Genomic DNA, 27797 nt, shown 5'->3' with positions numbered 1-27797 from the left:
AGCCGAGATTGCACCACTGCACTCCAGCCTGGGCAACAGAGCGAGACTCTGTCTCAAAAAAAAAAAAAAAAAATTCTTTTGAAGGAACTCTTTCCATTTTATAATTTAAACAGGTGCCTGATCAGTACTATTCATAAATTTAATACCATTAACATGAAGATCAACTTTAAATTGGCATCTTTGAATGCAAATTTGTTTAGAAGTTAAACATTTTAAATGTGCATTTGCCAATTTGATTTTGTCTATGATAGCTCCTTTGTTTTTACAAAATGAAGTTCAAACTTTAGAGACTTGCTCTATCTTTTTTTCTCATCATTTTCTCCCATTGGCAATCATTCCCTTCTGTTTCCCTGTGCGTTTGATCAGTTGATTGAATAAACATTGATAGATATAAAGTCAGATTCTCAGAAGATTTATTTTTAAGGTTGCTCTTTAGACATTTCTTATGCCCTTTTCTACCCTTTGTGTAACTGTATAATATATGTGAACTTGACTATAATTTTTACAAAACCTTCCAGGAAGGAGTCAGATTCTAAAAGATACTAACAAAAGACACCACTATTGTTTTATAATATATCTGGCTCATTGAAAAGATTTTAAGGTCTCTCCTAGTGTATCAAAATGCCTACGTAGAACAGAAAGAGGTAAGGGCAGATGAGTTGTAGCTACACAGATGAGCATTTTAGCTGCTGAGCAACTGAAAGCCAGGATGACGGACAAGTTGAAGGAAGCAGAAAGTGGAGATTTAGGATGTGGAAAAGGTGTCGTTTTAGAGAGAAAGAGAAGTCATGTGACACAAAGTGAGTCAAGCTGGCAAAGGAATGGCTAGAGATTGAATGTGAGTAGAAAAGAAAAAATCCCAGGCTGAGAATTAAAATCATATTGGCTACTAGAATGAACACAGAAACATGCTGACCCATATGTATAGAGGGTCAAGGAGTTACTTTAGAGTCTGTAGCACTGTGGAGGGAAGAAGGCAAGGAAGACGAGCAAGGTCAAAAAGGCAAGGTCAAAATGAGCAGTAATAAGTTTCAGAAGAAGAAAGTAGGGAAATAGAGCCACCTCTGTTTTCTTGACTGCAAGATAGTCTTGCTTTGTGTGGGGAAGGTTGTCTTCTTGCACGAGTGAGCAGCTGCATGAGTAAGGCCTGACTGTGTAGCTGTTGAGTGGGGAATGAACAACCAGACGAGCTAAGCTTGCCCTGGAGCCAGCAGAGTGACAGATTGGCCAGCAGACAATAAATGAACCACCTCACATCCATTAAGAAATTTAATAAAGCAATCTCAGATGACCAGTGTCTTAGGGGTAACAGTGAAAATGTCAAGGTAAAGAAAAGACTTATGTTAGGTAACTTCAGTTTGAAGCAGACTAAGTATAAGAGTAGAGGATACAGGCCAAGTGCAATGGCTCACACCTGTAATCCCAACACTTTGGGAGGCTGAGATGGGTGGATCACTTGAAGGAGTTCAAGACCAGCCTGGCTAACATGGCGAAACCTCATCTCTACTAAAAGTACAAAAATTAGTTGCGTGTGGTGGCGCATGACTGTAATCCAAGCTACTTAGGAGGCTGAGGCATGACAATCACTTGAACCTGGAAGGTGGAGGTTGCAGTGAGCCGAGATCACTCCACTACACTCCATCCTGGGCAATAGAGCGAGACTCAGTCTCAAAACAAACTAACAAAAAACAAAAAAAACAGAGTACAGAATACAAATTTTTAAAAAGACGATGATACATGTTGAGAAGAATGGACAAAGAGGGTAAAGAATGCAAGCAGTGCTCAGAGATGGAAAGATGATAGAAAACATAAAGCAACCTATATATGAAATAAATTCAATATGAAGATGGCATAAAGGCCAATTATTTTAATGAATTTGAGTTTATTACAGTGCTTGAAGAGGAGAATGGACATATGCAAAGATGATGCTGTAATTGCCCAAAAAGTGGAAATTTAGAAGTAGTAAAAAAAATGTTACAAGGGGTTAAAACAACTTGTTGAAAGAGAAATCAATGATATCAATGATGTGAAAATGATTGGAGTGGATATATCGAAATTTTTCTTTTTAAAACTTCCCAGAAGCAAAATGTTGGAAAAGCAATGATTTGTAGAGCAACGGAAGTCCAATATAGAAGTACAGAAACAAAGGCAGCCTCAAGAAAAGAGAGAACAAACATCAAAACAAAAGAGAGTAAAGAGAAAAGGAGATTCTAAATTGCTGAATACTTTAAGCCTCATGATTACACTGTAAGAGATTAAATATTAAATAAGAGTCCGCATGAGTCCCTCTTAGAACCCAAAGAGGGCATAGGTATGGAAGAAAAGTAGGCCAGTTGTATGTAACTGACAGTGTAGAGTTAAGCAATTGTCCGCTTATTCTATTATAGTGACAGAAGGAGTCATTTCCTTGCCACCATATAAATGTATTCTTTATGGGGTAACCCTATCACCAATTTTTCATGAAAAATTATGAGCTTTCACTCACAGGAGAGAGACCATTGTGCTCTGCTGATCTTTCTGCAGGTGACTCCTTGGCTTTCTCTAGGCTAGGATGTCATATTTGGTTTTTTAGGAGGCCAATCCCTAAGATTGTTGCCAAGTTCCTCATGAATCTATTGTCCTCTACAAACTCACAAGGAGTGGTTGGTTGTAAGCACTGCTTCAGAAGTGGCCATGTAGCTGTGCTATAGGAATTTGGTAGAGTCCGGTTTCCACTGTTTTCATTGTGGATATGCAGTCACTGGGCTCCCGCAGGCAAATGACTGTGCAAATTGGTTTCTGGCTTTGTACAGTTTAGTAATTCCAAAACCAAGATGCAACTTCCTCTTTGTTTTACTATAATCATCTTTTGTGCAGACAGTTTATTCTGGTGCTCTCAGACTTTCAATTTTTGTTGTTGTTCTTTTCATGGTAGTAAGGTAGTTCTGCTTTTTCTACCATGACATCCCTTTTGGCCTTTCCTGTGGTTGATGTTACAAGAAACAAATAATGCTTCTTGTAAGTGTCTTGTCTGATCTACATAAAACTATAAGTACCTCAGAAAGGGAATTTCTTAACTTCTAATACTATAGTGCTGTGCAGAGAATTTCCTTAAAATCCAACTATGTGCACTTTTTGACTTTCTATCTTCTGCATGTTTTCCTTATGCCTCTCTGCCCCATCTCTCTGCTTTGCTCTTGGTCTTTTATATTTTCTTGCTTTCTGTAGAGACAGTCACTATACACAGTCCAGAGCACTGTTCAGTACTTTGTGTATGTCCGATATATATTAAACCATATTGTTTCATTCTCTCCTGAAGCAATTTCTGTTCTTCTGTCTGAAACCCTGCATTTAATGCCTACCTGAAGTAAGAAGCATATGGAGAAATGTTATATGCTTTTCAGGTTGGGGAGAAGTATTAGATAGCAAGCTGTAGGAAGCAAAAATAACTCCTGGATCATAAGGCAAGAGAGAATGGGTCACTCTGATTGGTTATATTTAATTCTTTTCAAAATGCAGGCTTGAAAATTTTTCATGAGCATTTTCCCATATCACTAAATGGTCTTTGAAAACATAGTTTTAATGTCTACATAATTGCTCTTCATTTGAATGTACCGTGATTCATGTAATCACTCCTTATTGTTAGACATTTAGGTTTCTAATGTATTTGATATTATAAATTACACTATGATTAACATCCTCATACATTAATCTTTGTCTGCCACACTGATTATTTCTCTAGGATAAATTCCAAGAAGTTTAATTACTGTCACAGGGTAGTAACTATTTTATGGTTCCTGATGCATATTGTAAAATTGTTTTCCACAGTTTATGATGGTACTTGTCTTACTGAATCCTAAAATTATTACCATTTAAAAAAATATTGGCCAAACTGATAGTATTTGGAACAACAATGTTTGCTGAATGAATTAACATATGATAAATGGAAGGAGAATCACATTTTGATTCATATCTTTTGGATTACTGGTAAAATGGGCTATCTTTTAATATGTTCTTTGGTCATTTGTATTTCTTCTGTGAATTTCTTGAAAGTGTATTTATCTTTTATTTTATGAGGTTCATTTTAATGAAGTTTAATTAGGGATAATAACTCTTTGTCAGTCATATTAGTTATATTTACTTCTTACTGATTTACTGGCTTTTATGTTTTCATAATAATTTTCTTTCAGCACCTCGAGATCATTTGAACACTCACCTAGATTTTCTTCTGGTTTATAATGAATTCAATTTTTGTATTTAATTATATAATCTTTCCATGTCATAATGCAAAAATAATAATAAGAAAAGTTCTGATGCTTCATCTATAAAGACATATTCCAAAATTTAGTGTAACAGCAATCCATGAGGGCAGGATTTGCAGGAATTATAGGAGGGTGCTGTAGAGCATAGGTCACAGAGAAAGCTTTAGTAGAAGAGATTAGGCCCCAAATCTAGCCACCTTCAAGGCCAGACAGGGTATGTGAATGAGTGATCTAGGGGCTGATGAGGTTGGAACAGTCTGACGTTCCTCTTCCAAAGCAGGGAGCCATTACTCACTTCCGCTGACTTGCTAGTTGGGCTTGCAGGCCCTGGATTTCCACTTCTTCCAATATTTCAAAAGAAGCCTATATTTTGAAATTTTGTAAAAATGTGGAATCTCCTAACTTTTAAAAGTTGGAAGATCATTCAAGATTTTTACAAACACTGAGCAGGCCAAAGAAAACTCAGCAGCAAGCTGAATGCAGCCCTTGATCCATCAGTTTACCACTGTGGAGTAAAAGATTTACATTTCTCATTCGTTCTTTCATTGAGTTTCATAGATGCATTGAGTGCTTACTAGATGCCAAGCGCTGTGCCAGATACTAGGAATGCAGTGGTAAAGAAGATCCACAACAGATCAGCTCTCAGAGAATTTGCATTCTGGCTGGGAGCAATGAAGAGTAGACAATGAACCAGAAAGATACCAGATGGTGATATAAGCTACACAGTGAATAAGAATAGATCGTGGTGAAAGACAGTTACTAGAGGCTATTAGAGATTGGTTGATCTGGAGGGTTTTCTGAGGAGCAATTTAAACTAGATCTAAGTCAAAAATCAAAAGCCAGCAGGATACCATGGGGGTGGAGGGTTTGCAGGGGAACATCCCAGTGGCCTGAAAGTGGCAATGAGCTTGACATATTTAAAGGAACAAAAGAAGGCCTGGGTAACTTGACCCTTCCCCCAGCCAGCTATTATATTTTAATATATATAATATATACCCAGCAAGTATATATTATATACTTGAATATTATACTAATCACCTACAGTTCACCTCAGACTTATTTATTATAAGGTAGTCTCTCAACAACATTTATCGAACACCTCTTATGTCAGGCATTGTGCTAGTTTCTAAGATGGAAAAATGACTAAAAATGTAATCAAGAAGCTCACAATGAAGTGTATATAAAAGGAAGAGCGAGAGAGATAAATCATTATAATTGAATGTGTTTGTCTTAACATGGAGGTTATGTAAAAGACCTACTTCCCCTAGGAGTCAAGAGAGCTTCCTGGAAGAGGTGACATTTGAACTAAATCTTGAAAGAGAGGGATGGAGGAAGACAGTCCAGGCAGGCAGAACAACTTCTGCAAAGAGCCAAAAATATTTTAGGGAGAGGAGCCAAAAATATTTTAGGGAGAGAAACTTCTTTTGGTCATATTGGTAGGGATCTTGTGTGGTATCTACATATGTTTTTATATGAAATAAACTACAATAATTTGAATTGTGTAAACATCTTTGATAACTGTAGTGACTCTGTAGGCACTTAACAAATGTTGCACAAATGAGTGAATAATTGAGGGATAAATGAATGAGTGACTAGGACACGATATATTCTAAAGCTTTGATAATTTATAGCTTAAGTATTATAACTTAAAAAACCGAATAAAGATATTTTTCTGTTACTATCATTACCATGATAAAAGTTAATGATAATTTCTGCCACTGGAGCATACATTTCTTGTGTACAGATGCAATTATCTTTTTTCTTTCTGCTTCCATGTTAAGTTCAGTGCCTAGAATATAGCAGGCACTCTAGAAGAGTTTGAAGGAATAACTTCTGGCAAAAATGCATGCATGCTGATAATATTTCTAGGTAATACATCCACTATGTAAGATCAATAGACTCCTACAACGCTTATAATAGCATTCTGGCAGTCCATAATCTTATTCAAATGCTCTTAACTTTCTTTTTAATTTTATACATTATTACTCTTTGCCAATATTGTTAGTAAACTCTGCATCAACAGGCCCTATAATATCTTCTTTCTTGCTAGGTACTTTTCTTATTTTTGTTCATGATACCATCTCTCTCTTTTACTAATAGAATATCTCCTTCTATTGTTACAGTTCATCTTAGTGTTACCTTCATACCCTTAAGATCCAAACTGAGACCTACCTAACCCACTGCCTAGATAAAATACAGCCAGCAACTATCTATTCTTTGTTTTGAATTCTTACATTTGTTATGTCCACCTAGAACCACATACTTACTTTTACACTAGGTTGTACTATATATCATCCTGGAATTGTTCTTTGTTTTATGTATATTGGACCTGGCTACTAAATTAGTAGTGGATCCACAAAATCTGGGCACCCAGGAGGCCTTATTTTTACAAAAGAAACTTTCCACAAAGAAAAAGTATAATGGGAAAAAATGCCTAGGTATTATAGAATAGATTTAAATCCTCTAATAGGCACTTACGTGTCTTTCACTGAGCAACTAAGAATCTTTGGGTTATGGCCATTTAAATGACCTCTCAAATTGATGGTTAATGGGTACAATAAAAAATGCAGTCTAGGAAATGGATTGAAATGGGACTCACTAATTATTAGTTTGATATAAAGATCATGAAGTGGAAGCAATTATTTGTTTGCTTAACATTCCATGTTTGATAGATATATATTTATTTCTGAGTGACATAATTATTAGAGCATCAGTCTGTATTCTAGCAACGTAAAATGCCATTGCTGTGTTTTCAACTCCTCCTGCCTACTTTGACTATCCATTGAATTCAAAGTCTAATAGGAGAGCTGGAGATATCAGGCAAGGCTTTTATGATTAGTTTTTCCAGGAAAAGGAAAATGCATAGCACTCCCTAGTATATTTCAGACCCTTGAATTTTTAGCTTATCCCTAATCAAAGTCAATAACTCTTTTTTAACTTTCAGGAGAGAGAGAGAGAGAGAGAGAGAGAGAATGGTAAGAACGGTCATGGCATTTTAAGGACAGGGATTCTTTATGTCATGCTAAAGAAATTTTCTGGATTTCCTGATAGTCTTCATTAATCCACTTTTTTCTTTAAAAATTCTGTTTCTAATAACTAACTACAGTTGCTTGAGCTATATTCATTTTAAGGGATATGCATGTAAATTACTCCAAATAGCCAAAGTTTAATTTATACTGAAACCATATGAAATGTATCTATCACTCAGACTACTTACAATGTTTTCCTTAGAGATTTATGCTCTTCACCTCTTTGCAGCTTCTATTTTCTTATGCTAATGTGTAGTAATCAGCATTGCTTCATTTACGTTATTTGTAGATGCAGAAGGATGGTTTGTAATTGGATACATAACTTCCATCTCTAATATCTTTGAAGGGTTTTAAGTAACTTACAATTACTTCATCTTTATTATTGCTTGTAGTGCAGAACGTGGAAAACACAGCTGGGTTTTTCAACTCACAGAGGCACTTGTAGCTCAGTAATATGTTGGCTAGAATGTTGTACCAAGAATATTATGCAAACAGCTTAGCTGTTATTCCGCCCCTGCACCCCGTGTTTTCTCTGTGAGCTATTTACATCGCTTAACTTCTCTGGCTTCAGCCTTCTTATCTATAAAAATATGATGGCTGTCAGTGAGCTGCATTTGCAAAGTAAACTTTCAGAGACTTATGAGCTCCAGAGAGTAGTTGGACTGTGATGGCTCTTTTACTGGATTCAATTATGTTTTAAATAATGTAACAATAACTAATCAGCTACTAGATACTTATGTATTTGTTTATATATCATCATTATAAACAGAATTTGAGGTTGAATGAGAAATGCATGTGTATAATTAGCTTGTTAGAATACAAGATCAAAAGCCGTGAGAAGGAAAGAGGATCTAAGTATACCAGAGGTCTTGGCTAACATTCTTACAGTTTATCAGTGGTAGCTCTGAGCTTCTTGGTAACCAAGAGTATAATTGATACCTACAGTATTCATTAATGACCAACTTTTTACTGGCATTTAATTCAGAAAGGAGTTTATGCAAGGATATAGTACAACACAGTAGACAGAACCATTCTGCAGAACACACCAGATGAAATAATGCACATAGCTGTTTTTTGGTCCTCAGGGACAATGATCAATAGTTCTGATTCATTAGCAAGAGTGAATGTAATTAATCTTGAAGTGTGTTTAATCCAACAGCCATTATGAAAATAGATATTATATTCACTTTATAGACAGACTTTGATAATGTAGGACCTTTCTAATACGTGAACTTAGTTGAAAAAAAACTTTTGTAAACATGAAGAGATCATCATATTAAATCACAGAAAATAGGCTTATCCTACTTGCCCAGGTATGTGAAAAGCCTGCTGCTCTCAGTGCTGGGGATAAAGTAGTGAGCAGATACACTGAAATCCCTTTCCTCTGTGAGCTTACATGCTAGCAGGGATGTCTCCCACCTTGAGACCACATGATTCCTTCTGGGGCATGTGCTTTATAGATGCAGTTGTGGGGTGGGTAGGGAATGCACGGGATACGGAAAGGAGGCATCATCTCTGCCCCCATGGAGTATACCTTTATTACAGGAGGGAGACACGAAAACAACCACATTGCATCAAGTCCTAGGAAAAATGTGTATCTGAGGTGCTCTGGGATCTTAGGTTAGGAGTATGCTTAGGAAAGTGAGTGTGGCAGAGCAAGAGAGAGAGAGAGCGCCAGAGGGAGCAAGAGGAACAGAGAGATACCGCTTTCCCTCTGTTCTCCCTCATTTGATCATTTGCTCAGCATTCGTGCATGCAAATCTGCTTCTTTAAAAAAACCTCTAGCCCACTGGCTCATAACTTGCTGTCTTTTATAGCAAAAGTGCTCAAAAGATTGTATATAATTGCTATCTCCAATTCCTCTCTTTCTATTCTCTCTCTAACCCATTTCTGCCAGGCTTTCATTTTCACCGTGCCGCCTAAACCACTCTTGGTGAGGCCACCAGTCACTGCCTCTTTGACCAATCTAAAGGTTGCCCCCATTCCGCATCTTTTGTCCTGTCACTAACATTTGACACAATTGGCCACTCTCCTTTCCGTGAAATATTTCTTCACTTAGTTTTTGCCCAGCACAATCTCCTGATTTTTCCCCCTGCTTCACTGGCTCCTATTTCTTTCTCTGGCTTCTGTTAGAGGTGTTCTAGTCAGATCCATTCCATGGATCTCTGGTCTTCTTAATCGATGCTCACTCCCTGAATGTCACTTAGTCACATGACTTTAAACACCAGCTGTACCATGATAAATTCCAAATGCACATCTTCAGCGTGGGCCTGTCTTCTGAACACCAGACTGGTTCCTCCAACTGCTTGCTCAGGATCTGCATTTGAATGTCTTTTTAGGCATCTCACACTTAACATTATCCATAACAGAACTCTTGGTCCTCCCACCATATGTACAACTCAGATACCCCAGACACACAGACTCCATAGCCTCAGCTGCTTAGCATTCCTATAGCCCAAGCCTGGGTGGATGTCCCTCCTGCGTGTGCCCATGGCACACCACGACTGCTGTGATCATAGAACATATATCACCAAATTCACATGGCCTATTGACTTGTCTCCTCCACCAGACTCCAAACTTCATAAAGACAGGAGTTAGGTTTTACTCATGAATGTCACCCAGTGCATAGTACTGTGTTTGATATAATAAATACTTTTGATTCATTGAGTGAGAGAGTAAGTAAATGAGTGACCGTGATAGTCAACAAGCACTGTAGTCCCCAACCCCTGGACTCTAGATAGGTACCAGTCTGTGGCCTGTTAGGAACGGGGCCACACGGCAGGAGGTGAGTGGCAGGCAAGCAAGCACGACCACCTGAGCTCTGCCTCCTGTTAGATCAGTGGCGCTATTAGATTCTCATAAGAGTGTGAACCTTGTTGTGAACTGTATTTGTGAGGGATCTAGGTTACGTCCTCCTTATGAGAATCTAATGCATGATGATCTGTTACTGTCTCCTGTTCACCCCCAGTTGGGACCATGTAGTTGCAGGAAAACAAGCTCAGGGCTCCCACTGATTCTATATTATGGTGAGTATGTAATAATAGTAGAAATAATGTGCGCAATAAATATAATGTGCTTGAATCATCCCAAAACCATTCCCCCCCACGCCCCAGTCCATGGAAAAATTGCTTTCCACAAAACTGATCCCTGGTGCCAAAAAGGTTGGGGACTGCTGCTACAGATGGCTAGAAAGGAAATAGGTGAAATAGGTTAATATTGGCTGGAGTTACTGTATAAGGCTTTGTGGTGGGGCTTGCATTTTAGATGAATCTTATGGATTGATAAGATTTAGATAAACTGAGAAAAGCATTTTTATCATAGAGAAAATACACACAGAGATGGGAGCAATACTTAGCATGCTGTGCGTGTGAGAGCAGCTTCTCTGGGACCTTACATCAAGAAGAGAGAAAGCCCTGTGTTGCAACTGTGGGAGGTAGCTAGGGAGGGACACGTCCTATTGAATTCTGAAGGACTTTAAGTACCAAAGACTAATTACATAGAAATATTTATTAAAATGTGATATAGTATACATTTCTGCTAAACTGTTCCTTAGAGTACTTAATTCGTTTTGTTTTGTTTGTTTGTTTGTTTGTTTGTTGAGTTGGAGTTTCGCCCTTGTTGCCCAGGCTGGAGTGCAATGGTGCGATCTCAGCTCACTGCAACCTCTGCCTCCCGGGTTCAAGCGATTCTCCTGCGTCAGCCTCCCTAGTAGCTGGGATTACAGGTGCATGCCACCACGACTGGCTAATTTTGTGTTTTTAGTAGAGACGGGGTGTCTCCATGTTTGTCGGGCTGGTCTCAAACTCCTGACCTCAGATAATCTGCCTGCCTCAGCCTCCCAAAGTGCTGGGATTACAGGTGTGAGCCACCGAGCCTGTCCAGAGTACTCAGTTCTTACTTCTGTTGCCATAAAATGAATGAGACTTTAATGATTCTGTAAAATGCTGAACAGAATAATGCAGAGACAAATAGCACAAAAGTCTGCTTTAGAAAATATCCACCAACCCCAAAGCAATGTTATAAGTCTTAAAATGATTATTTAATTATTGTACTTTTATTCATTTATGACCTGACATTATTATGCAAGTATTTACAGATAAATCAATTATAAATGAACCCATGAAAAAATGTAATTAGTAAACACAAGCCAATATAAAAATACTTAGGTCAGAGCACTAAGTAATATTCTGTATATATGGGTGTATGTGTGTACTTGCATGTATCTGCATATAATATTTATTGATTAACTTATTTTTCCTGCTCAGACATAAATGAAGAAAGCTTAACTATAGCTCAGGCACCGTGGCTTACACCTGTAATCCCAGAACTTTGAGAGGCTGAGGCAGGTAGATCATTTGAGGTCAGGAGTTTGAGACCAGCCTGGCCAACATGGTGAGACCCCATCTCTACTAAATATACAAAAATTAGCCAGGCATAGTGGCAGGCACCTGTAATCCCAGCTACTCGGGAGGCTAAGGCAGGAAAATTGCTTGAACCTGGGAGGCGGAGGTTGCCGTGAGCTGGGATGGTGCCATTGCACTCCATCCTGGGCGACAGAGAAGACTCTCTCTCAAAAAAATAAGAAAGCTTAACTACATAGCTGACATTTTATCCTGAAGGCACGCTGAGGAAGTATGAGCTAGGACAGAATGTCAGGACAGAGATAGCCAACTAATCCTCATTTAGTCAATAGATCCAGTACTATAATATCAAAGTGACATATGAAAATAGTTTTTCCCGCCAGGCACAGTGGCTCACGCCTATAATCCCAGCACTTTGGGAGGCTGAGGCAGGCAGATCACTTGAGGTCAGGAGTTCCAGACCAGCCTGGCCAACATGATGAAACAATGTCTCTACTATTTTTACCAGTGGCAAAAACCGCAATCACTTTTGCACCAACCTAATATAAATACAAAAATTAGTTTGGCGTGGTGGCACTTGCCTGTAGTCCCAGCTACTCAGGAAGCTGAGGCACAGGAATCACTTGAACCTGAGAGGCGGAGGTTGCAGTGAGCTGAGATCGCACCACTGCACCCCAATCTGGGCAGCAGAGGAAGACTTTGTCTCAAAAAAAAAAAACAAACAACAACAACAAAAAAGTTTTCCTTGTGTAGTAGCCCATGGAATCATGTAGGTATGTGAGTCTTACTATCATGTGATGAGATTGCTCAGCCTTTCTGTTTTATGGCTGTTGGTGCATTTTGAGTTTCAGAATTACTTACAGAGGCACAGCAAAGTGGCAGACCATTGTGACAAACTAATGCTGAAAGACAAAATTGTTGAGCTAAAAACAAAAAAAGTCAGGCTTCAGAAAGGGAAATAGTTACCCTTAGCCAGACCAAAAAAATAAGTCCCCTTCTATGTCACAACCAAGTGATTATTTGAAATTATATGGTAGGGGAAAATTCTGAAAAGTCCCTTGTCAGGATTTATATTATTGACTAAATGTGATCAATTTTAGAGATATGAATTTAGCTGGTCTCAGAAAACTTCTAGAAATGTGTCTCTATACACATACTTGTAACTTTACACGTGTGTGTGTGTAAATATATATATATATATACACACTTTTCTTTTTCTTGTTAGCTGTATGAGACCTGAAAATGATTTGCAGTTTTCTGTTACTATACCAGAGATTTGCAAAGTCCTACATAGTAAATATTTTAGACTTTTCAGGTTATACTGTCTCTGTTGCAAATACTCAACTCTGCCATTCTACAGCAAAAACAGCCATAGACAATATGTAAACAAATAAGCCTGGCTGTGTTCAAATAAATCTTTATTTTAAAAAACAGGTGGCACACTGAATTTGACCTAGGAGCTGTATGTAGTTGGCCAAACCCTTCTGTAGATTATTTTTATAATCCTCACAGTTGAGAAGTTGCCTGTGTCCCATATCTGAAATATCCTTGTGAGAACTGAGTTATTTATTTTTAAATTTTTTCATGCTTATATTTATAGTGTTTAATTCACTTTGTATGTGAGTGTAACTAACACACACATACACACATACCCATAGACAGAGTGACATACATGTAGAGGTTCTGACTGCATAAAAAAGAACACTGCAGAGTTTCTTTCTCCGATTGCTGTGGTTCTGTGATTTAAGCATTCTATGGACAGTGGAAGCCTGCTCATAAATGAGAATTGACTAACCAATTGACAGAGCAGGGATATGTTCATTCAGTAGATTCACAATAGGAATGAATCAAGTATGAATCAGGTGTCTGGATGAATCAAGTAGAATAGAGGCAGAAGCAGGGGAAATGAAGGCAGAAGTCATTGAAATGAGGCAGATCTAGGCATCCAGGTCAGAGGGCAAACTAAAGAACCCTAGCTGGGGGCAAAGGTAGTCTTCTGCTTCTATCTTATATACAACTTGGGAAACACTGGGTATTAGAGTTTAGCTCTAAAGCAGTGGTTCTCAAGTTGTAGTGCATCAAATTCCGGGACCCCGACCCCAGAGACTCTGATTGAGAAGATCTGGAGTAGGGCCTGCAATTGCTTTTTACCATATATCCTGGATATTTTTATTCAAGTTGCCTGCAGACCACAGTTTCAAAAAAAGCTGCTCCAGACTTTTCACCTTCTCAGCTTCCTTCCCTATTTGTCTGATAGCCTGATCATCTGATCCAGAGACAGCCTCTTCTCATTTCCTTCCCTTCCTTCTCTTTTTGTGCTTTCCACCTTCCTGGTACCAACCTAAGCTGATGTTACTAATTTTGTTTCTGTTAACTCCCCTTCTCAGAAATTAAAGACATTAACCTCTGCCACTTATACACATGAAAATATATGTTGAAAAATAGCTTGCACCAAAACAAACGAATAAAAACCACAACACTCTCCTCCATGGGCGTGCACTTCTTGTCCCCATAAGACCATGGGAGAATCTGGAGTCTCTTACTGCTTTATATGCAAAGTCCCTAATGACCAAACAATAAGAAATGGCCAGAATAGCTAGGGTGCCATAAGAGAGAGGACCAGAGGTGAGACACAGGACGGAGGCAGGGTCGGATCAGGACATGCAGATCTTGCTAAGGTTTTGGCCTGTATCCCAGGGGCAGGGAGAATCCATCACCACTGCCCTTTCCTAAGTCCAAGAACCACTTCATCTGTAGCTGATTGAATGTCTGGGAATGCCTTAAGGTGGGAGAAAATGAAGTGAGTCTTGAGTGATTCTAGGTATAGAGTTGGCTGGTGGGCAGATGATGGTGCATTTCAAAAGACTGGAGATAGAGGAGGCTCGTGGTGAAATGGAAAGAGGAGCAGCTTAGTTCTAGACTTTTGGCAGTTAAGGAACTGATGGGACACTGGGTTGCAGGTGTACAACAGGCAGTTGATACTATGTCCTTGATTCTCAGAAAGGAGAGCTAGGCTTGGAGCATAGATGTACGGAGACATTGGTATATAGAGGCTGTTTGAAATTGCAGATGTAGTTGAGATTTCCTGGGAAAATCAATTGGAATGAGAGGAGTAAAACATCAAGAGTTGAATCCTGAGAAATGGCAAACTTTAACAGAAAGAAGGAGGAATTGAAACCCACAGAAAATTGAGGGAATGTGATATAAAAGCAAGGGAGGAGAGAGATTCACAAAAGAGGGTGGGGCCAAAGGCCCCCAAGAACTCAATAAACGAGGTGCAGCTGTAAACCAGACCCATGGCTTTGGCCCCCAGCAGGTCACCAGCAGCCTTCCAAGAACAATCTACTGATGGAGGCGAAGTAAGAGACACAGACTGGACTGCAGTGAACAGAGAACGCTGTGGGATTTACTACCTGCAAGGCAGACACACGCCAGAATGCACAGTAGAGTCAGAATAGCAATGACTCAAAGCAGCTCAGCCAGAGTGTCCTCTTCAGATCCCTATCTTAAGCAGAATGAGGGCAAAATATCAGTTCTAAAACCTGGAGAAGAGGGGAGAATGAGAGAAACACTGGTGGCATTACAGCACAGATTGTCTTGCTGTCACTGAGCAAGTGTGTTGTTCCCTAAATATACTGCAATTGCTCTTCAGCAGAAGTGTGTGTACGTTTAAAATGTCCACCCTCCTAAATTTCCTGAGGCTCCTCGTATTTGTATATGTTTCCCCTTAGCACAGCAGCATTGCCTAAAAGCAGTACCAGGAAAGGACTGATAGGAAATATTCACAGGGTGCAGTTTGCAAAAGCAGCTCTTTATCTACCAGACTAGGAATTTAGCTTGTGTTGTGCCCACTCTGTGCGGTGCTTTGTAGTTCTCATTGGGGAAGGCCCGCTGTGGGATCACGGCAACTGTGCTAATTAAATGTCAGTGGGGTTGGGAGCTGTGGCGAGGCCTTCACGCTCAGCTCACCAAGACCCATGCAAGAAGGAGAGGCACATCAGCCTTCCTGAAGCTCATTAGGTAGGAAGTACTCGGATTCAGACAGCTTCAGTGTTCAGATCCTAAATGGATGCTGCAAGAGGGCTCACAAATGAGCTCCAAAAGGAATAAACAAGCTCATGTCTTTGTAGTTTTAACAGAAAACAATTTTTATTTGGGCAAGTTTTCCTTGAAAATGTTCCCCTCCATCACCCCTCATTTTATTAACTGTATCATTGATTCTAGAAGTGTCTCATATTTATCTTGTTTTTATCGTTGATGACACCCTCATGTTTAACATTGACACAAAGTAAGGGAGAACAAAGTAATAAACACACATATCGAGAAAATATCAATGCTTTGAGTGCAGGTGGTGACAGGCAGCCAGGCCCTTTCTGGCTTCCCTTGGAGGGCCCTGGCATTTTCCTTTCTTGATTGTTCCGATCTGAGTGTGCTGTGTTGCAGGGAAACTGAGTCTTGATGTCGTCATCTGCCTCTCCTTAAAATAACTCAGAGCCCCTTTTCTCCATGAGTGGCACAGTTCTCTAAGCGGCTACCAACTAGAAGTGGCATTCACCTGGGCCCCCGTACCACCCTCACCCGAACAGCCTGGCAGAGCTGCTCACTCCTCTCCACTCATACTGCCAGTTTCTTCCTGCTGCCATCTTCATTTTGTGCCTGGACAACTGCAGTAGCCTCCTGTCTCCATCTCCGGTTAGGTCCCTTTTCAATCCACTCTCCACAGGGAAGCTAAAATGATTAATTACACTAAAAGGTCAGCTGATCCTGTCTGTCTCCTCAGCAAACATTTCCATAGCTTCTGATAAAACAGAGTATGTACATGCTCACCAACATGCTCAGGCGACCCTCAGTGAGCATGCTCTTGGTTACTCTTTTTTGTTTTTGTTATTTTAGTTCATATTTATCGAGCACAATACATACTTACTTTGTATCAGGTGCTGTGTCTCATCTAAATATCACAGTAACTCTCTGAGGTAAATATTCATAAAGTACCCTTAGGAACCTCACTTGCAGAAGAAGAAAGTGAAGCTTAGAGAAGCTAAGTGATTTGCCTGTGGCTGTTCAGTTAACAAGGAGGATACAATGCAGTTGAACCCAGGTCTGTCCAGAGCCCGTGATGCTAACCACTGTACAATCCCACCCTCTAGCCATGTCTGCGACTGCCCCTCTTCATTGCACCGTATGTTACAGAATCTGCCCACATCCTTCACTATCACCTGGTCCAAACCAGCCCCATCTTTCACCTGGATTATTTGCAGTAGGCTTCTGACTCTTCCTGCTTCTGTTCATCCATGGGTTCTGTAGAGTCTTCTCTAACACAGTAGCAACAGTGAACCCTTAAAAATGTAACACAGATTATGTCACCTCTCTGCTCAACACCTTCTAATACTTCCAGTTTCACAGCAAAAGTCAATTCTTGTGTTGGCTTCACAAGTCTCCCAATATGACCTGGCCCTCTTCCCCATCTCCCCTCTCTCTAGCCACTTTCCTCTTTACTTATTCTGCTCAAGCCACACTGGTGTCCTGGCTGTGCCTTGGAGTCAAGAACTAAGTTTCTGTTTCATAATCCTGCTTTGTATCTAAAAGTTTCTGTTAAAATGGTCTCTAACCATTTGATTTAAAATGGCAACCTCCATCCCCCAGTGCTCATTACTTCTGTCCTCTGCTTTATTTTCTCCTTAGCACTTGCACGTTTTGATAGATGATATATTTGTTTATGTCTCCTCCACCAACAGAAAGTCAGCTCTAGGAGGGCAGGAGCTTTGGTCTGTTTTGTTCACTATTATAACCCCAAAGCCTGGAGCATTATTTGGTATACGTCAGAGGTTCATTAACAATTATAGCATTGTTAATAGAGGCTGGCCACGGTGGCTCACAGCTATAATCCCAGCACTTTGGGAGGCCGAGGCAGGCAGATCATGAGGTCAGGAGTTCAAGACCAGCCTGACCAACAAGGTGAAACCCCATCTCTACTAAAAAATACAAAAATTAGCCAGGCGTGATGGCACGTGCCTGTAATCCCAGCTACTCGAGAAGCTGAGGCAGGAGAATCGCTTGAACCCGGGAGGTGGAGGTTGCAGTGAGCGGAGATCATGCCATTGCACTCCAGCCTGGGTGACGGAGTGAGACTCTTGTCTTAAAAAAAAAAAAAAAAAAAAAAAAGAATTGTTACTAGAAAGGGGTCCTGATCCAGACCCCATTAGAGGGTTTTTGGACCTCATGCAAGAAAGAATTTGGGGCAAGTCCATAGAGTAAAGTGGAAGCAAGTTTATTAAGAAAGTAATGGAATAAAGAATGGCTACTCCATAAACAGAGCAGCACCGAGGGCAGCTGGTTGGCTGTTTTTAATGGTTGTTTCTTGATTATATGCTAAACAAGGGGTGGATTATTCATGATTTTTCTAGGAAAGGGCTGGGCAATTCCTGGAAGTGAAGATTCCTCCCCTTTTTAGACCACAGAAGATAAGTTCCTGACATTGCCCTGGCATGTGTAAACTGTCATGGCACTGGTAGGAGTGTCTTTAAGCATGCTAATGCAATGTAATTAGTGTATAATGAGCGGTAAAAACAACCAGAGGTCACTTTCATTGCCATCTTGGTTTTGGTGGGTTTTGGCCAGCTTCTTTACTGCAACCTGTTTTATCAGCAAGGTCTTTGTGACCTGTACCTTGTGCCAACCTCCTATCTCATCCTGTGACTAAGAATGCCTAACCTCCTGGGAATGTAGCCCAGTAGATCTCAGTCTCATTTTATCCAGCCCCTATTTAAGATGGAGTTACTGTGGTTCAAATGCCTCTGAGAGAATGAACATACAAGGCATATATTAGTTATTGTATTTAGCTCATGATGGCTTAGGTCATAGGAGAATTCTGTTTTAGTATTGAATGACAGAAGTGGGTCTTTGTGTTATGTTAATATTGCATATAGAGTACTTCATGTATCTGAAACTATTCATAACATTGTTTTACTTATAGATAATTCATGACCTCATTATATAATCCCCAAGACACTTATATTGCAGGCAGTAACTTTGTTCATATACCTATATGTTTCTGTTCAATACCTTGATCTTTAAATGGCTTCTTTACCAGTAGGTTATACATTTCTTAAGAAAGGACAAGTTTTTCTAAATGAGTTTTTCTTTAAATTTTCTCTTTCTTCCCTTCCTCTCCTTACTTTTCATGTCCTCTCTTTGTCTTTTCATTTGCAACCTGGGTCATTTAACTTCTGAATGACTAGATAACATTTACAAGGGTGTTAGATGTCACAGAATGAACAAGTAACAAAATATATCTGCTCAAAATTCTTTGTCTCTTTTCAGTTTAGTTCAACTGATCTGAATCCCTACTTAGAGTTGAAATTCACCTTGCCACCTCATTTCCTCCTTTATTAGGTTTGCCTTTGAAACGCAGTTCATTTGAGCAGTAATTCTCTCACTTTTAAGAACCACTCTATCTCACAAAAGCTGACCTTTTTTTTTTTTTTTAGCAGCTGTTGATTAGACAGTTAAACAGAGAGACAGCAATGGCATATTTCTCAGTCTGATGTAACTCAGAAATAGAAAGCTGAAGAAACCTGAAGTTGAAATGCTTTCAAGCAATTGAGCTTAAAGTTCCTGAAAATTATCTCGTAGTGCTTCTTCTCAACTCCCCACATTCCACCCCCGATTTTACATCTGGCTAATTTGCGCACTTCAGATTGGATTCCTGAGCACACACTGGCAGTGTGAGAACTGTTGCGGAACTCATCATTATAATTTCAAGCCTCTAATTAACCCACTTTAAAGTGGCTTTGTCAAGACTGTGAGCAACAGAAAAGCAATTGACTCATTCTTGGAATAGGTATATCATAGAGAAAAGTAGAATAGTAAGATTGTGCTCTTCACTAAGCCTCATTGGTTTGGGAACTTAAGGAGCATTAGGAGCACAGATCCTGCAGTAATTCTCTTTGGTATATTATTGAAGGTGTTGTTATTTCACAGTTAGGTAAATTAGACATAAAAAGGTCAAACGACTTGAACGTGCTACCATAAAAGGTCAGTGATAAAGCCAGAAGTCATTTCTCAGTGTTGATCATAAGCCACCGCCACCCCCCACAGCAATTACTTTGAGAACAGGAGCTACGTTTTCCCAGTCAACCACAGGTACTATTTTAACATGGTCCGACATCTCAAAAAGATGACTTTCTTCACCTTTTGATGTTTGCCTTAAAAAAAAAAAATCACCAGAAACAGTGAAAGAATCAGAATGCTTTTAAAAGATAAGTGTTGCTATCATTCCCATTTTTCTTATCGTTGTATATAAATGATTAGGAATTAAAACATTTCTGGCCGGGCACGGTGGCTTATGCCTGTAATCCCAGCATTTTGGGAGGCTGAGGCGGGCAGATCACAAGGTCAAGAGATCTCGAGACCATCCTGGCCAACATGGTGAAACCCCATCTCTACTAAAAATACAAAAAATTAGGCACTCTCATGGTGGTGTGTGCCTGTAGTCCCAGCTACTCAGGAGGCTGAGGCAGGAGACTCACTTTAACCCAGGAGGCAAAGGTTGCTGTGAGCTGAGATTGCGCCACTGCACTCCAGCTTGGTGACAGAGCAAGACTGTGTCTCAAAAAAAGAAACAAAAAACACCACATTTCTCATATTTACATATAATATTGTAATTCATCATTTTCTAAAAACTCAATTTATTTCAGAAAATTAAACACATATGCCATTAAAATTGAACTAATAAATAAGCAAAAAATACTGTATGCCATCCATCCATCCATCCATTCACCCATCCATCTAAAAAATATTTATTAAGCAACTCTTCTGTGCCAGACACTGTTCTAGATGATGAATACAACAGTAAACAAAACAGAATCCCTGTCCTTCTGGAAACTACATTCTAGGTGGAGGATGTACTAAAATCAAATGAAGAATATTTCATACTCACGTATTATCTGAATTATCATGGAGAAAGATTCTTCTGTTCTGCTAGTGTTTCCCAAACCACACTTGAAATATGTGGCAGGGGACATGGATGGGAAATATCCAGCAAATTCATTTCTGGATGCTGGAAGAAGCAACTCAAGTAATATTACCTGGTCATCTCTGGATCTGAGGAAAACATATTATTTCTTGTGTGGGAATAGTGAGACCCAGAAATTTCAAAGACTTGCCTTTAGTTACATCAAAAAGAAATAAGGTCAAAGAGATGTCTCTTTTCCATCAGTTCTACATAACGAAAGCAAAAACTCCTAGTGTACATCATTTTAGGGTTTCCCAGAAATTAGTTTCTATGTTTTTCTTATTAATGTCTATCTGTGTTTTAGATAACCCCACTTCACATGTAGAATTAGTTTCTTTTCTTGCTTCCTCACCCTGAAATGTTTTAACTCTTTTGACTAGGACACTACAATAATGATTACTTTAGAATATTTTTGGTGAAATACTGATTTCAGATAAGATGATCTACGTACATAGTATTTCATTTCATTTTAGTCACTCAGAAAATATTGATGTATATTCTTACATGGATATCAAAACCAATTAAGAATTAGACCTCATTAAATTTCACATGAAAAATACAAAATAGCAAGCATTTTCCATTAAAGTGATGAATTCTTTATAAAATCTTAAATAAGTAGCTTCTGAAGTATTGAAGTAGAAGTAGGAGAAGGCATAACCTGTTTTAGTTGAAAATGGAGCTAAAGAATAAATTCGCCTTAAATAATTATAGGGAAAAAGTTTGTTTTAGAAGATAATTTTTTAATCTCTTTTCATGAAAATAAACATATAAATTAATTCATAAACTAATATATTTGTTATATATTACATATAATTATACAAATCTCCTTGGATTAAAGTAGTTTTTACTCTTTTAGTACATGTCTTAGTCCATTTTCTGTTGCTATAGGAGAGTACCCAAGACTGGGTAATTAATAAAGACAAGAGATTTATCTAGTGGCTGGGAAGTCCAAGATCAGGCATCTGCATTTGGTCGCCTTCTGGTGAGGGCCTTGTGCTGCATCATCACGTGGTGGAGAAAGGAAAAAGAAGCAGGCGTGTGCTACCATGGCAAAGCCCGAAGCGGTCTTCCTGCATAACAACCTGCTCTCAAGATAGCGAATCCAGTTCCTTGAGAGCGAGAATGCACTCGCTTCCTCTGAAAATTAACCCAGTGGCCTCAGGAGCAGCATTGATCCCTTTTAATGACCTAATCTCTTCCCAAAGGCCCTACCTCCCAACACCACCACACTGGGGACCAAATTTCCAACACTTGCATTCTGGGTGACACACTCCATGCAAAGCAGTATGGAAATTCATGAGCCCAGAAATTAGAAGCTATGAGTGACAAATAACCAATTGTTTAAAATTAAGTGGAGCATATTTTATATTTATGATCCTAATCTCAATTTTTTTGAAAATGTGTTCAGTAAATGTACTGTTATTAAGAGTATCTACATGTTAACATTTCTCTTGTATGCTTTTAAAGGAAAAAAAAACTTCTTTAAAAACACTTGATTCTTTTATGTTTAATTTTGGTTTAAAAAAAAACTGGTGGATTTTCAGTCAAGAATCCAAATTGCTTATGGTGATAACATCTACTATCTATTATAACAGTGGTTTGCAAATGTTAGCAGGATTGAAATCACTTGGAGGGCTTGTTAAAACAGATGGTGGGGGGCAGGGGGAGAGGGGTGTACTCCTTCATCATTTCTGATTTGGAAGGCTTGAGGTGGGGCCAGAGAACTTGCATTTCTAATATGCTTCCAGGTGATGCTATATAGCTGTCCCAGAAACCCCATTTTGAGAAGCATTCTATCAGAATGAGTGTTAGCAATCTGTAGGAAAGTTAGCTTCATCAATCGTCACAACACTTTGCAATGCTTGATGGTAAAATCATAGTACAAAGATAGCATACATACTAAAAACTGCCCTAAATCATTTTAAAGTGCATTTTTTTGTGGGCCGTTTTCTTCCTTTTTTTCTCTCCTGCTTTGCCCTGCTTCAAGGGTTGAGCTGTCATGAATCATTTGTTTATTATAATCAGTAAGGTCTTTTACTATAGTTTAAGACAGACCCTAATGAGTAGGAGTCTAGGTCATTTGAAATTAGGAGATGTTTGTTTCATTTTTTAATTCTGGCAAATTTCTTGTTATTTTGCACCTATGTTTGTTTTAGTTTGGCTACCATTATAAAGGAAATAATAAACTGATCTCTAAGAACCATAGTGGATTTTTAAAAAGATAATAGATAAATATAACTTACAATATTTTTAAAACTCCTTGGGTGAAGTTTGTATAGATGATGGTGGCATTCTAGGGCCGCTCCTTTGGTACTGCTGGGAAGGGAAGGGATCAATTCCTTACTTTCCTACAGTGTGGGGTGTGTGTGTGTGTGTGTGTGTGTGTGTGTGTGTGTGTGTGATGAGACAAAGCTGTCTTGAGATCTCATGATTTCCCTTAGGTCTGTGGTCCTTTGGTCTGGTTGTCCATGAATCCTCCAGAGCTGTCTTGCAAGGTACTCAAGAGTTTGTGTTGTCTCTTCCCCAGGTTTGTCTGTATTCTTTGGAATGATCACCCCTGTTCTCCTTTCTGTCCACTGCCACATTTTCCTCCTGGCTGTGCTTTCTTTAAGGCTTTCTCTTTAGATTCTCAAAAACCTATTTTGAAAGTTCAGAAACATCAACATTGCTTCTTTCTTTTTCCATTCCAGTATTATACCAAAATCTGCTCAAGACAATACGGACAACTCTGTTTGACTAGGGAACAAGGGTGTCTGGGAAAGAAAGAAGGACAAGAATTAACTTTCCAAGAAAGACAGATTTGTTAGCTTTTCTAACATCCATTCCACTGTACTATTTGGTGGGGTATAAGGGCTTTCATCTGCTTCCCATCGCCCATCTCATACTCTTTCCCATTTTCCCTCCTGACTTTCCCCTCCCCCTCCACTCTAAGGTTCTCAACCCCTCTGGAAACTACTATCTCCTCTTTGAGAAAACAGTGCGTACAGCCTTTCACGTGTCTTCTGGATTGTTTAGCTTCAGACTTATGCTGGATATTCCTGATGGTTTCTGCCTGCCTCAGTTCTGCTGACTAAAGTGGGGAAAATGTGCCCCTCCCTACTAGGAATTCCTGAAGCTGATCTTCTTCTAAAGTGTTCTAAGTACCAAATATTCACCTGCCGTAGTGAGTATTTTCTGGCTGAGACCACACAGTTGAGTCTCATGTGGGAAAGCCTTTTCTTCTTTCTCACAGGACTCTGACCCTACTAGCAGAGTAGTAATTCTGGCATCAGTATTTGGGAAGACCAGTTATTTCTTCTTTGGTCTGTGTTCTTTGTGAAGGACCTCACAGTACTGCAAGGAACCCTGGACAGATGGCACCATGCCCAAATGGATCCTGTCTTATCCCCAAATTCCTTTTTTAAGAGAAAGGAAGAAACAGATGAATAGAATCTCAGTTTATCTTGCCACAGTCAAGAGAAAAGTTCCTTGGTGGGTTTGTATTAACTTCCTAAGGGCTGCCATAACAAATATCCACAACTTGGAAGTTCACAATGACAGACATTTCTTGTCTCATGGTTCCGGAAGCTGAAAGTCCTAAGCCAAGGTGTTAGCAGGGCCATGCTCTCTCTGAAGGCCCTCGAGGAGGATCCTTCCTTGCCTCTTTTCAGTGTCTGGTGTTTGTCAGCAGTTCTTGGCATATGTTGGCTTATATCACCCAGTCTCTCCTGTATCGTTACATGGCATTCTCCTTGTGTGTCTGATTGTGCCCATATTTCCCTGTTCTTGAAAGGACTCTAGTCATAGGATTAAGGCCCACCCTAATCCAGTGTGACCCCATTTAACTTCATCACATCTGCAAATTCCTGTTTCTGAATAAGATCACATTCATAGGTACCAAGAGATAAGATTTGAACGTGTATATCTTTTTGGCTTGATTTGGACACAATTCAACCTACCACAGTATTCTGTATTTGAACTCCTCACACTGGCATTTAGTGTGGCTCCCAGTTCCCTTCTAGCCCTCTTCTCATTGTGCATCCTCCATGGCTGGGCTCATGGGATCCCTCTCTCTATGCAGAATCACTTCCTCGTGCCATTCTTTCTTCCTCCTTTCTACCTGGACATTTCATCCATTCTTTAAAACCTTTATCAAATGCACTTCTTACATGGTTCCTTTCCTAGTGCCACCAAGGAATTACAAGTGATTCCTTGTAATTCTGCCCTCATTTTTCCTTGTATTAATTACATGTCTGTCATTGTTTTAATTCCTCCAACTAGAAAGTAGGTTGCCTGAAAGAAGAAAATAAGTCTTGCTCATCTCTATCATCCCACAGTAGCTAAAACCGTGCTTTGCTCTTTACAGGGTCACAGAATCAGAGAAAAAAACAGATGTTTTGAAAATAGGAGGCTTCCATATTTTGCACATTAGAATAGGTAAAGCCTTAGTTTTTGCCCCCTTCTGCTGATTTCTCTCTGCTTCAAATAGGAGTAGTGTTTGGCATGAAGGCATTGTATTGTAATACAATTGCCTGAATATACAAGGCAGTTATTCTGACTTCAGGCTCCAGCTCACTTTGTGATCTTGGGAAAGCCAGTTGCTATGTCACAGTTTTACCAACTAATAAAATTGGAACTCACATTAAAAAAATACAGATGAAAAGTACTAGGGAATAATTATTACTGAATGTCATTGAAGTATAGTTTCTTGATTTTTTTTTTCTCCATCTTTCATTGGACCCAAACTTAAATGAACATTAAAATCCTAATGATAAGAAGATAAATGTGAAATGGATAATAAAGGATGCCACTAAAAATGAAAAGCCCAACTCTGTCATCTTTATTCTCTAATCCTGGATTCAAAAAATACACGGTGTTGCTCAAAGACCCTGCTGCAGGTTATATATGTTTATGTATAAGGTTTGCAGTTATGTGTCTGTCTATATTTTATGAATATATACACATACATGTTTTATTCCGATTTACTGATGCATCTATTTAAATTACAAGCGTGTCATGATTGATAATGATATGCATGATTTTCCTTTTGTCTTCAACATATAATGAAAGAATCTCTTGGTAGTCTTTCCTGTGGGGAATGTCTTTATTCTTTCTTATGGCTGACTATCCACCAATGCTTTGGATCCACTCCTCACTAATCCATATGCATGCACTATATCTACCCATGTATTCATTGCATTGTTATAAAACTTTAATATTATGATATGTAAGAAATTATCTCAGGCCTAGTTTTTCTATTTGTAATAATAACCTAATCATTGTTCCTTGTTGCTAAAATTCTTTTGAAACTGCATACTAACTGGGTAGGCATCATTTGTGCACCATATATAAAACAATTGCTACTATTTTGGCTCATAAAGATTGTTGTGGAATACAAGTATTTCTAAGACCCAGAGATTTCCCCCCAATGGCATTTCCCCCTTTTAACATTCAATGCAGTTGCCCAAATTCACTCTCATTATCCTTAATATTGATTGTTTGCTGGTTTTCTGGAACATGTTTGTATAGTGACATCAGCTAATTTCAAGTCCTGTTGGGAGCATCTTTGTCAATAGTAAAGATGGATATCATAAGATGGCTATCCTTGAATATCTTCATTAGCAGTTTTTCAGTTTTTAATTAGGATCTAAATTAGATTTCTTATTGTTACAACTCTCCACAGATGTGCCACACTTATGCAGAAACTTACCAGGTATTTTTACCTTTGGTTTCCAAAGCACATAATAGTAAATGGTGTGATTGCTGCTTTGGATGCTGGGTTTAAAAATAAAAAGTCATATAAAAGGGTATGTGGCATATAAAACTGTGGAGTAGACAAATGTGGCTAAAGAGTCCATCACTAAGACAACCAAATGTCTTTGGTTGGCAGTACATTCATTCTATAGAATATTTTAAATTAGATTGCATTTACAGGTGACTAAATCCTTTAAAAACTATTGAGCATATGTTAATTGATCTCTAAGACATTGTATTGTGCTTTTAGTAAACTGTTAATTTGGACCAGGAAAGCCCTGTATTGTTATCAGTCATTTTTATGCATTTCACAATCATCGAGATATTCCTTAATTCTTTTGCATTTTGTCTGTATAATAGGAATGCTATCCTTGCTTTATCATATAGGGTTCCATTCAACGTTGATTGGGTACCCAATAAAAGTGGAACTCACATTAAAAAAACACAGATGAAAAGTACTAAGAAATAATTATTATTGAATGTCATGAAAGTGTAGTTTCTTGATTTTTTTTTACTTTGTCCTTACTTGTACCCAAACTGAAATGGACATTAAAATCTCAGTGGTAAGAAGATAAATGTGAAATGGATAATAAATAATGCCACTAAAAATGGTTATTTCCTTCCTCCAAATAGCTTGCAATCTATCAGAATACATGCGAGTACATAAATAACTATCAAACAAGGAAAAATATTAAAATATTTTCTTTCTACAAATACTGGAATTTGTACCATCATCTGATTTCTAATCAGATTTATTTGCCCTTCTTCTTTACAGAGGATGATACAGAGAGATAATTCATTGAGGCTTAAAAGTTGTTGTCCACTTAAACACATAAATATGTTATTAACCAAGCCATTTCTTCATTGATTTCAACAAATATTTATTGAGTCTATTTTATGTATCAAGTTCTGTTTTTGGCACTGAGAACAAAGAGATGAGTAAGACCAGGCCCTTTATTTGAGGATGTCACAGACCACTGGAGAGAAATAATAGTTACTCAGATACAATATGAGAAATTTCATAATATAGATATGCGCAGGGCACTATCAGAACACAAAACAGGGAGGAGCAAATAAGCCTCATTAGTCAAGACCCTCTATTACAAAGAATATGAAAGATTTCCAGGTAGAAAAAAACAGCGAAGTTATCTCTGTTTTGTTTGTATTGTTCTTTTTCAATTATATATTTCAGATTTTCAAAGATGTGTATAGATGGCTTATCTAATCATGAATGAAAATATTGTTCTAATACTTTGAACATGTGAAGGGAGGCCTAGGTGGGTTTTTTTTTTTGAGTCCCTTTTGGAATGCCTCTTCTTTGCAATAAAACTAGACAAATACAGAATCATGTCATTAAGTCAATGGGAGGGAGAAAGGCCCACAAATGTTTCTGTTAAGCTGTATATACTAACTGAAAATC

General features: G+C 38.7%; 1 protein-coding gene across 3 annotated transcripts in view; it reads left to right on the top strand.

The window, feature by feature from the left end:
• ITPR2 (inositol 1,4,5-trisphosphate receptor type 2) overlaps positions 1-27797 on the top strand; it is a 506561-nt gene that overhangs the window by 364724 nt on the left and 114040 nt on the right. The gene's annotated exons all lie outside the window — the stretch shown is intronic.

Source organism: Symphalangus syndactylus, chromosome 5 (genome assembly GCF_028878055.3).
Source record: "Symphalangus syndactylus isolate Jambi chromosome 5, NHGRI_mSymSyn1-v2.1_pri, whole genome shotgun sequence".
NCBI classification, from domain to species: domain Eukaryota; kingdom Metazoa; phylum Chordata; class Mammalia; order Primates; family Hylobatidae; genus Symphalangus; species Symphalangus syndactylus.
Note: the sequence above shows the minus strand (reverse complement) of the source record. Positions and strands in the feature narration are given on the sequence as shown.